Source organism: Salarias fasciatus, chromosome 15 (genome assembly GCF_902148845.1).
Source record: "Salarias fasciatus chromosome 15, fSalaFa1.1, whole genome shotgun sequence".
Taxonomy (NCBI): domain Eukaryota; kingdom Metazoa; phylum Chordata; class Actinopteri; order Blenniiformes; family Blenniidae; genus Salarias; species Salarias fasciatus.
This window is the reverse complement of record NC_043759.1, coordinates 767,535-778,043: the sequence shown is the minus strand read 5'-3', so window position 1 is coordinate 778,043 and position 10,509 is coordinate 767,535.

Here is a 10,509-nt window from a genome sequence, read left to right as displayed (position 1 = left end):
CGGGATCCTGTCTCTCAGAGCTCAGACTGTGTCCTCGCGCTCGCTTACGATGCTGCTCGTTCAGATTTCCTGCGCTCAAACTCAAACTCCTCCTCTGGCTCTCTTGGAACTTTGCGCTCACAGATCTCTGCTCTGCTGTGATTTTTGGTGTATCGCCCGTCAGCCAATAGAAGGCCGGCTGGCTTTGACCAATCAGATTGTCCCTGTTTGTATTCGGGTGCGTTGGCTGTTTTTCCGGGGAGCGTCGCATTCGGGCGGGACTCTTTCAGCAGGTTGTATCCACTCCCTCCTCCGGGGCTGGAATGAAGGTGATTTCTCTTATTTTTTTGACCACTGTTGAAATAACGGTGGATGTATTGAAAGATATTTTATCTGAGGTGGTTCCATCAACTAAAACCTGGGTTGAGAAAAGTGAAGATTTCAGACCAAATGAAAGGTTTAAATCTAAAAATGGATTGAGAAACCAAATCACTGGAAAAGAAAGAAAGAACCTTTCTTTTATTTCAAAGTGAGGCTGAAACATCTGTCAACTGTTTGTTGTTCTCTCTGTTTTCTAGTCGCTATTTTAAACTTATTTTGTGATCAGTGGTCATTAACTGACTGACATTCATTCCTGTAGTCGAACCTCACACTGTGCCGATGACACTGGGAACGACACTGTAACTCCTCCGGAGGTGTTATATATGTTGTACCACTGAACAACATGCCGGCCAGCTGGACCACAGAGCAGCCATCAGAGCTTCATTCACACCTGAACCAGATCGACCTGGACGTGAACACAGCACCTCAAACACCTCTGCAGAAAGAATCAGTCTGACGTAACACTCCACTGGCAAAATAAATGAAATGAAATACATTTAAGCCTTTAACCGTTCTCATGTTCTTTTATTGTAAATAAACTGAAAATACGTATTTAAATCATTGTTTTGAGTCCATGTTTAAACTTCTATTCATTTACATACTTAAATTTCCACAAATGTTTCCCACTGGGCCACATCAGTATCATCAGAGGACGACAGTTTGGTCAAATCTGGATTTAATTTGAGGTGGGATTATTACCTGATTACAGACATGGTGCATTCAGACGGGACTAAAAACACAGATGAGATTATTATAAACCACCAGAAGTCCTGAGGTCATCCTGATCCAGTGTGAACTGGGCTTCAGACCAGATTTCAGACCCAGACATGAACGTCAGCCTCAGCTCCATCACTCAGTCCCTCCAGCAGCTCCACCCTTCAGGTTGAAGAGGATTCCACATTCACTTCATCCCTTCACATCCACATGATCCACATGATCCACATGTTGGGATTCTCCCAGCTTTGGTCTCTCAGGACGATCATCTGTGTTCAGAGCCGGCCTGTAGCATGGGCAGGCAAATGCTCAGGAGCATCCATCAGGGGGCGCCGCTGCACCAGCAGCACCAATGGTAAATTTAAAAAAAGGTGTAACTTTCACTATTTTACAAGTGTTGTACTACATAAGCAAAGACTATTAAATAATCACAGTAGTCTACAATATTATTCACTGAGTTGTCTGCGCCCCGCTGCCCCCCTCCCCTAAAGGTCCCCTCCCCGATTCGCCACATGATCGTTTCTGGACGTCCCCCATCAAAATATCAAGATATGATGACAAATTGACCAGAACTGTCTGGTGTCAAGGGAAGAAAAAACAAGAAAAGGAGGAGAACAGAAAGAAAGACTGAGGTAATGTTACATGTAATGGTTTCTCTGCTGCAGAATGCGACGGTAACCTGGATTAAGCTACATGGCTGCTAATCTCTAATCAGTAAATACCATGCTAGCTAACTGTTTTAATGCCAGTCAGTCTTGTCGAGGGGCCTGTTGTTATGCAACATAATTTAGACCATGTAGAAAACTGCTGGTTCTCCCGCCTTACAGTCCTCAAGAGATTTAGATGAGATCGTTTCAGAAGGTGTTATGTTATTATTATTTATTTTGGGGTTTTTTTGATTGCCGTCTGGTCAGCTAACCTGCTGGTAACAGTCACTTTTCCACCCATATCTGATAGTTGTGAGCCTAGTTGTTGAGGCTCATCATTAATGTTGAATCAGTACCACATGAGAGGGAACGCTGCTGTGAACATCAGCTCTGCTGTCATTCAGTCAGATCAGTATTATAACCTGAATACTGCAGTTTACTGCTGCTTTACATTGTGCTGCTCAGCATTTCACTGTAATGACAAACTGGACATCGAATCTGCAAATCAGAAACAAATGTAATGTATGCTATACATGCTTTCTATAGTGAGCATCATACGTGTATCTCTGTTTGGTGTTTTTATTTTTTATATTATTTCATTTTATTCTTGGAATCTTATGTTTTTATTCTTAGATACTCAGTGGAGTCACAGACTCTTTTAAGAGGCCCTGCTGAAGTTTCTAAATCCTCTCCTGGATCATCTGCTGCTTCACTCCAGAATGTGGGCTACACTCTCCTCCACGCTTCCTGTTCCAGTGGCTGCTGCTGAAAGAAGCTTCATGTTTGATTGTTTTTAATTTATACTTCATGTCAGCTGTAGGGGAGAGTGGGGTAATTTGTGCCAAGGGGCAAGTAGTGCCACCCCTATTATTTAGAAAAACATAGCAGTTGTTGGTCATGTGACCACATATTTTTGAAGAGGTGTCCATTCCGCTCATCTTGCAAAGAATGGAGACACATGGCTGGAGAGGTGAGCACATTAAAGTTCAAAAAATATTTTTTTGCCCTCCAAAGTAAAATTTCCATGGTTAAGGTTTTTTGATTGCTGTGTTTGAACAATTATAGAAAACTTTGAAAACATTTCACATGTTTTATTGCTTTCGTAAGCTACATCATGAGTCTGTACAGTTAACATGATGCTAGCTCAGAACAGCTGGGGGAGGCATTTTTTTTTCAAAATGGTGGGTCTGGGGTAATTTGTGCCAAAGGACCGGGGTTAAGTTGTGCCAACTTCCCCCAACTTATGATTATTTATTATATATTACTTTATTGTATTTCATTGTTATTGTACATCTTATTCTTCCATTTGATCACTAAAACTATGAGTCATTCTTAATTTCAGATCAAAATCCATCATGTCGCAGATACAAAAGGAAAACAGACAGGGTTCCAGTTGGAAAGAGCAGTGAAAGAGATGCAACAGGGGAAGACCATACATCAGGTTGGAAAGGAGATGAAGATCTGCAGGATGACCATAAAAAGATAAATAAATTAAAAAAAAATAGGAGAAGTAACAGAGCCAGGCTATGAGAGAACAGCAGCTGCCAAACGAGTCTTCGGCAGTCCATCGATTTATCGATGACGACAAGCTCTGTCGATCTGGAGAGAGATCATGGACAAGCCGGGGCAAAGTTTATGGCGGAGTCGACCGATCCCCTTCTCAGCCTCGCTGGCAGGATCCAGCAGAAGGGACAGGCTCCTTGGTACCAGCTTGGCCAAAGGAGTTGCCGGAGGGTGCCGCAACACGGGGCTCCACTCTGGATTTTACTATCGGGGGGTCTACCTCAGCCTTTGTCACTCCCGTGATGACCAAAAGGCAGTGGTGCTCTTTTAATCATAGCTGGGAGTTGCGACATGAGGGAGACAGGAGTCGAATTAACAACTTCCCAATTGTAAGACCACTGCTCTCCCCACGAAACCACAGCCGATGATGTCCATAGTGACAATGATGATAATGATGATGGTGACAAGGATCTGTCTGCTGGTGACTTTATTGTGAAGCTTGCAGGTAAAAAAATCCAGTTCCTATAACTATGTTGGTTTGGTGGAGAATGTTGAAGGTGACAAGATCAGTATATAGTTTCTAAAGCGGCTCAATCAATCAATCAATCAATCAATGTATTTCTTATTAGCCCAGTATCACAACAACAGTTGCCTCAGAGGCTTCAAGATGTTACATTGGTTGGTAAAAATTAAAAAAGTGAATAAGCATAATGGTAATATGTCAAATTCACAGTAAGGAGGCAAAACGAAGCAACCACCGCCTCAGACCCTCACATCCGGCAAGCAAAAACTCCAGAAACCCAGTGGGAGAAGAAGAAATCTTGGGGAGAACCACAGTATGGAGGGATCCCTCTCCCAGGGACGGACAGCTTTGGCAGCAGCTAGCATGAGACAATAAGAAGTAAAGCCTAGGACTATGTTGAGGACAGTCCGTTGGACGGTCCAGCACAAGAACCACGGATCCCAGAAGTAGAACCGAAGCCACTCCGCGGGCAGCACCGACAGGAGTGTCCTCCCGGTCCGGACGGAGCTTGTTCGTAGGCCCTCGTAATAGTGGAGTCAGCAACTGAAACTGGAGAAGACTCCCCCTCGAAGGGGACAGCAGGTGAAAAGCAATGAACGGACTAAAGGGAATAACATTCAGACATTAGAGGACAGGGCTCAGTGCTCCGTACTTCCCACAGCATTCTAGCTCCTAGGGCAGCTTTGTGGATAGTTTAGTATTTAAACTAGTATTTAGTTAGTATAGTTTAGATAGTTTAGTTTAATTTAGTTTAGTTTAATTTAGTTTAGTTGAGTTGGGTTGAGTTGAGTTGAGTTGAGTTTAGCTTAGCTTAGCTTAGCTTAGCTTAGTTTAGTTTAGTTTAGTTTAGTTAGTTTAGTTAAGTTCCAGTTATGATCCAAGATGGCGCCACTGTATCCGGCTGGCCGTCTACCTCTGCGCAGTATTTTAACTTTACTGCTGTTGCTAACTGTTTTTATTGAACATCACCACGACTGTTGTATGATCGCCAGACCCTTCTGGATATTCGTGATTCCGTGACAAAATCCGCGATCTCTGGCTGTAGTGATCAGTCAAAGACGCTACCGCCATTCTTGGCGTCTCTGCCTCACTATCTGCAGCGCCTACCCGCACCGCTGCCACACAAACGCCGCAGCAGAAAGCAGGGCAGAAGAGGTGGTGAGCTTGTTCGCCTAAGGACTTACCTGGCGCGGTCTTCAGCGTGCAACCCTGTCACGCGGATCCCTCCCAGATACCTTGGTCTCACCGTGCGGCGCTCCTCGGAGGTCCGGTGGCTCCGGTCACCTGTCTCCGCCGTGGATTATGGACAACTCAGCTGCTGAGCGGCCAGAGCCAGATTAAGACCCCGACGTGCCCCTGCGCAAGTTCTTTCAAAGTGCCCCCTCTAAGCTAAGATTCTGACGCCTACAAAATCCAAAATTACTTATTGCCCCCAAAGCACACATTTAGAGTTAGAACAGGAGCAAGTACCCTGGTCTAAGCTGATCTATGAGCCCTCCGGTTGCATAGAAAGTTAACCCACTTTTTGACTAAAAGAAAGCAACCACTTTGAAAACAAATACCGTACTTGTGAAAATCTTGGATTTGGGTAAACATATAAAGGAGGCCAAATAACAGGGACAGTGATGCTGAAAGCAGTGCAAAACTTTTTGCTTTAATTATTTCATTGCAGTCACATTTCATGGACAAAAAAAAAGATAAAATCGGAAATAATCAGCAATTTGCCTGAAAATGCTCAAAGCATTTTCATGACACAATATAAACAGTCGTTCTCACAACAAGAAAAAGGACGAGTTCAGAATTCTAAGAGCGACATTTATTTTTACATGTCCACGTTTCTTAAGTGCAATTTTGCAGTAAATAATAATAATAATAATAAGAAGAAGAAGAAGAAGAAGAAGAAGGAGAAGAATCTAATCACGACTTAATAAATGTATGGGAAATGCTCATAACTGCAAACATAAAGCCCGTGATATGTGGACCATTATCGTTTACAACCACTTTTTATCGGTTCAACCTGATTACAAGAGGAACAAGTTCACTTCTTCTCTTTTACTGAAAAAAACGCTGCATCGCCTCATTGAACACGTCACCACGTCCTGCCGGCTTTTTCTCACAACATGCAGAGAGAGGCTGCTCTTCAGAGGCCCTTCTTCCTCTGTGGTGTCTTTGTAAAATAAGGTTGAACATGCAAACAGCACACCTGGCATGAAGTGCAAATGCAGTCATGGCGTCGTACTACTGAATGCTGAATATTGACTGCATGTAAAGCATCACGTTGATGCAAGCCGGGTAGTCGTGGGGCCCCATCAGGTAGGTTCCAGACGTGTCATTGTAAATTATCCGGGGGATTTCAAGTTGTGTCGCTGATATCCGCCGTCTGTCGGGGCCCCCCTACCAGCAACGAACCGCTGAGCACTCGGAAAGGGCCCCATGAGGGGGATTTTCGACACACTGTCGTTGCAGCGTCTAGTGTAGCGCCTTTAATTCGTCATTGAAATTGACTGATGTCAGCCGTCCCTCGGGGCCCCCTTCAGCTCTGGGCCCTGTGTGTAGCGGCGCCTCTGGCTGGAGAGAAGCAGCTGCTGCTCATTCCGCCGCGGATTTAAACAAACAAACAAACAAACAAACAAAAATCCTCGGCAGTGGATTTCGCCAAAAGAGGGCCCGTGGGTTTTCATAACTCACCAACCCTCTGTAAGTTATGCCTCTGCTCTGGTTATGCGGCTACTGCCATGTGCCCCTGTAGGTCTCGGGCCCCTGGGCAATTGCCCAGTTGACCTAATGGTTAATCCGGCCTTGCCCGCGGCGCATCAGCGTCTGTCGGCGAGGCTCCGTACAGAAAAACTTTCATCTCGTTGCTCTTGGTTCTGAGCAGAAAGGCCGATCCACGCTGCGCTTTGCTCTCTTCAACACAAGGTCTCTCTCAAAGAAGACCTACATCCTAAAGGACTTCTTCAAGAGCCACAGGTTGGATTTCCTTTTGTTGACTGAAACCTGGATAAAACATGATGATAACAGTCTTTTTACGGAGCTCCTCCCACCTTGCTGCTCTTTTTTATGCACCCCGCGGGCGTCTACTGGAGGGGGCGTGGCCACGGTTTGTAGGGATAACTATGCATGCAAGTATTTACATGCATATAATTATTCCTCATTTGAAGTGCAGTTGTTTATATTGGACCTTGTTTCTCCAATCTTTTGTGCTGTTGTATATCGACCTCCGAAATACAACAGGGTTTTTATCCAGGAATTCTCTGAATTTTTAGCAGAAGTTGCACCCAAATATGAATATATCCTGATTTGTGGAGATTTTAACATACACGTCTGTTGCCCATTCAATCAGCAGGTAGATGATTTCAAAAGCCTGCTATCATCTTTTGATCTAACTCAGTCTGTGAATGGGCCCACACACAAGGGTGGGCACATGTTGGATTTGATAATTTCCCATGATTTGCCTGTGTCTATAGTGGAAATATCAGACACGCCCATCTCTGATCATTCGATTGTCATCTTTGATGTTCTCACCCCTCCACCTGTCTGTAAGGCTCCTGTCCCCGCCTCTTCCCATCGGATAATCACCTCTTCAACGGCAGGGGAATTTGCTGCTGCTTTCATAGACATGGAGCTTCCTGTTTCTGATAATATTAATCCAGATAGCCTGTTGTCTTCTTTCTACTCCACTTGCACCAGCATCTTGGATTTAATAGCTCCCTTCAAGTGTCGGTCCTCCAGACCAAGAGCTGACCCTTGGTTGAATGACTCTACACGTGCCCTGAGACAGCGCTGCCGCCAGGCCGAACGACGATGGAAAAAGGACAAACTACACGTATCACTGGAGATGCTGAGGGATAGTCTCACCCAGTACCAGAGGGCAGTGAAGGAGGCAAAGTCCCAATTCCTGTCTAATATTATTTCTGCAAGTGCTCACTGTCCTGGAGTGTTGTTCAGTACCATCAGCTCTGTGGTGAGCCCTCATATATCATCTTTAAGAGATCCCACTGTTTCTACCTGCGAGGACTTTCTGCACTTCTTCATGGACAAAGTGAAGTCTGTGAGAGCCCTGTGCAGCAGTGGCAACTGTCCAGACCAGTCTGATTTGACGAGCTCATACCCAGCAGTGTTCAATCAGTTTGAGCCTGCCTCACTTCTGTCCCTCACAGACATTGTAAACGGTATGAGGACGACCAGCTGCTCTTTAGACATCTTTCCAACCAAACTGCTGAAGGAGGTTTTTAACATTGTGGGGCCCTCCCTCTTTATCTTAATCAATACTTCTCTCAACTCTGGATGTGTCCCTGATGCTTTTAAGCACACTGTTGTCAGACCTCTGCTAAAAAAGCCTCAGCTTGATTCTAGAATCTTATCTAACTTTAGACCAGTATCTAATCTGTCTTTTATTTCAAAGGTTCTTGAGAAAGTTGTTTTTACACAGCTCCATGTGTTCCTAGATCATAACTCTATTCTCGAGAAATTTCAGTCTGGTTTTAAATAATAATATTTTTTATTAATTTTTTTCAAACATATAAATAAACAAACAACACAAACACTGAGCAGGGAAGATACACATAAGCCATCCTTAGAAGAGATAAAGGAAGAGAAAAAAAAAAAAAAAAGAAGATATATATATAATTATGTATAGGGCAGAGACTAAACAATATGGGCATCATTTAACATTCAACAAGCCCCTCTCTTAAGCAAATGTTCCTGAGCCTTTTAAGACAGTTTCTTTTACATTTCCAGGCAAGTAATCAATAAAGGGCTGCCACACGTCAGTAAACAAATCATATTTTCCAGCCAGTCTAGCACCTATTCTTTCCATTGGCATAATTTTAAAGATTTCATTATACCAATCTGTGACAGTTGGAGGTTTATCCATAATCCACTTTTTCAGAATACACTTCCTGGCCAAAGCAAGTAATTTTTTAAATAATTTAGGATGTGGATACAATTTTTTAGTGGGCAGTCCTAATAGAAACTGGCCTGGATCTAGACAAAGTCTACATCTCAGAATTGCACTCATTTCCTGAGATAAGCACACCCAAAATTTGAATATTCTAGGACATAACCAAAAGCAATGCAAATATGTAGCCGGTGACTGCTTACATTTCAAACATGAAGATGATCTAGCGGGATCTATTTTATTTAAAATATAGGGTGTTCTATGCTGTCGGTGAAAAATCTTGAATTGCATTTCTCTTAAGTTATTACTTATAAACACAGTATGAATATCACGAATAGATTTAAGCCAGTCATTTTCATTGTAGGAGACGCCAAGATCTTCCTCCCATTTTCTGAATATACCATCAACACTGTCCTTTGTATATTTTTGTAGAACACCATAACAATGTGAAATAAACCCCTTTGACAATTTGAAGGTAGTCATAAAACTCTCAATAGGGTTAAGCAAAGGCCAATTTACAGTCTGAATTCTTACATGAGAACAAATAAAATGGCGAACTTGTAGATAGGCAAAAAACGCATTGTTAGGGAGGCCATAGGCTTCCTTCAGCTGAGTAAAAGACATCAGAGTCCCCTCTTTACTAAAAATGTCTTTAACGGTACGTACCCCCAATTCATACCAGTCCCGGAAGACTGCACTCTTAACACCAGGAGAAAACTGTCGATTATTAGCCAATGGTGATAAGAATGAAAAAGAACCTTTCTGCCCAAAGTGCATAGCCATATCCCTCCAGCTCTTCATTAAATTGTAAACTATGGGATTACGGCGTAGGTCAGGTGCAATCTTTGGGGCTGTAACCTCACCTAAAAGATTATAAGGGGTGCATGACCATGATTCTGAGGGGTCATCTTCGCCATTTAAATAGGACTGAATCCATTCCCGAATAATTCGTCCATGACAGGCCCAATTATACATCCTAATGTCAGGAAAAGTCAAACCTCCTCTTTCCTTTGGCAATTTTAGTAGAGCCCTCTTCAATCTTGGTGTTTTACCTTTCCAAATGAAAGTAGAAAAAACCTTTTCAATTTCTGAAACTCTTTTCTTTGATAAGTATATCGGTAGCATTTGTAAGGGAAATAAAATTCTAGGGAAAACATTCATTTTTAACAAATTAATTCGGCCAATCCACGATATTGGTAAGTCTGTCCATCTAATAAGATCATTCTGAATTTTCTTGAAAACATCCTGAAAATTAGATTTCAAAATTGTGTCAATACATGAAGAAATACTTATTCCCAGATAGGAGAATCCCGAAATGGACCAGGAAAATGGAAAGTCAATTAAAGATGGAGGGTCCTTTCCATAACCAAGTGGGAGCGCAACTGACTTACTGAAATTGATTTTATAACCACTAAATATCGAGAAGTTTTTAATTGTTGTCATCAATTTAGGTATCGATACCTCAGGGTCAGAGACAAATAACAGAATGTCATCCGCATAAAGTGCGATCTTAAAAGTTTTATTATTCATTTTGAGTCCTTTAATACTATTGTGAGATCTGATAGCCTCAGCCAAGGGTTCTACTGCTAAGGCGAAAATTAAAGGTGAGATAGGGTCGCCCTGTCGGGTTGACCTGCCCAGAGAGAACTCAGAGGATTTAGCACCATTGACCAGTACACTGGCTTTTGGAGAATGGTATAATAATTTCACTAGCTCTACAAAATTTGTTCCCAGCCCAAATTTTGAAGAGTTAGGAACAAGTAAGGCCATTCGACACGATCGAAGGCCTTCTCAGCGTCAAGAGAGATTATTATACCTTTAAGATCGTTACATTTTGTATGCTGAATAAGATTTAGCAAAGT